Here is a 1,780-nt window from a genome sequence, read left to right on the forward strand (position 1 = left end):
CAGAAGCCTCTTTCAAAACTTTCAAACTACAACCCGCCCCCCCGGTCCTAAGCCAATAGACTACCGCCTAACGGGAAAAGGAACGAATCAGACGCAGACTCCGAAATACGAACTGACCAATCCGCTACCACCCGACGAAAGAGGAAGTGAGGGAGGGGGGAATTTACAGTTGGTCCCCAATGGATTTTTTTTCAAATTTGAACCACTCAGGAGCAGGCCCAGTACGATGGACAAGCTCACGAGCGAATGATAAGCGAGGCGCGTTACTATCTTTGCCTTTTAAATGTTGGTATTTGATGACAGCCGCGCGGCCGGTAACACAGAAGAGGGACTAACAGCACCTATTATTTTTTCGTTCTTTAAATTTACAGTGAGAGGATTACTTGCCGAGCGGCTGGCTCAGTTTGAGTATAGCTGTATACTTTCCATCACAGTCCTTTGAATCTTATAAATGTCCAGAAAAGGCACCAAACGTTTAAAGGTATATGCCGTGAAGTCTTTCATTGAGCCCAATATGTTTAGAACACAAATAGCCCCTCCTGTATTTCCATCCAACTGTCTTTGACAGTCAAGATCATCTCTCAAACGTCACTCTCTCAAAGTCCCGCCCACCGTTTCCTGTGCCCCCTTTTGACACTTTACAGATCCCCTGAGATGCTCTCCCCCAGCTGCCATTCTCTCATTTCAACGGTGGTACCCAGTCTGGTTCTGCCTATTTAGCAAGTAACGCTATGAAATGCCATTTTCTCTAGGAACTAATGGGGATGCTTAAATTAAGGTGCTCGTTACACAATTCGATTCTTTAAACATACATCTTTCCAAATGGCCACTTCCAAAACATAGGACTAAAAAGGACTGCGCGTATGATGTGAGAGAGAACACTAGCAGATTTTTCAGTTTCGTTTCTATTTGTCGTGATCAGCATTTTCAAGTGCTGTTACATCGGGTGACCGTTGCTAGTACAAGTTGTGCTCCTAGTGGCTGCTCATTGGCCACATTGGCAGCAGACGAGTCTCGTGTACCCAGAAAGCTTTGGTCTGATTTACATAAATTAAGAGGAGTATCCTCTGTTGGCTTCAAGCAGTAAAGCTAATGGTCAAATTTATATGCTAGCAGCAGGGTGAGTAAAGAGATGAAAGGAATGGATTACATACTACTTTATTGAACTCGTACTATTAGTGAAATATTTTGTATTTTCGTGATATATATAGGTCTCGGACAGGACTTTAAATCTGCCCGGATGAACCTCAGTGGTCTGGGGTGCAGGCTTCAAACCTGTAGCTGTTTAGCGACAGAGTGGTTCAATTCCACCTTCTGGGCGGATATCTTTCTTTAGGAAGTCCGAAGTTGTTTTGCTGGAAAAAACATAATGAATGCGCTTTTTCTGACGTCAGCTCCATGAGACCGATAAAGGGGACACATAAGATCTCACATTCTATTGGAAATCAAACGTATTTAACGTATTTAACGTAATTAAACGCACGGTTAAAGCCGGAGGAGTAGGTTGGGATTCGCATCTAAAACTGCCAATGATATTTGTTTGCAGAAAGTGCACGATGCTTAAAGGCGCCGTCCCCTCATACTCGACTGCTCACTCACCCCACAAGGGTGTGCTTACATTTGTGTGTATCACTTAGTCTGTGCAGCCACTAATGCCCAAAATACTCTGTCATTTCTGTCAATATCTGGAATCAGAAAGGAGGGATATTTAGAAAAACAAATTTGGGGTTTTTATTTCTCACACTGAACAGGACACAGTTTTAGGTATCATTATGCCAAA

At 43.4% G+C, this 1,780-nt stretch overlaps 1 non-coding gene across 1 annotated transcript; it reads left to right on the top strand.

Moving 5' to 3' along the window:
- Nucleotides 1–1,234: 1,234 nt before the first annotated feature.
- On the top strand, nt 1,235–1,321 carry TRNASTOP-UCA (transfer RNA opal suppressor (anticodon UCA)). Its single transcript has one exon. It is a non-coding gene; the product is annotated as a tRNA-Sec (tRNA).
- Nucleotides 1,322–1,780: the final 459 nt, after the last annotated feature.

The sequence above is a fragment of the Pleurodeles waltl genome, chromosome 6 (assembly GCF_031143425.1).
Source record: "Pleurodeles waltl isolate 20211129_DDA chromosome 6, aPleWal1.hap1.20221129, whole genome shotgun sequence".
NCBI classification, from domain to species: domain Eukaryota; kingdom Metazoa; phylum Chordata; class Amphibia; order Caudata; family Salamandridae; genus Pleurodeles; species Pleurodeles waltl.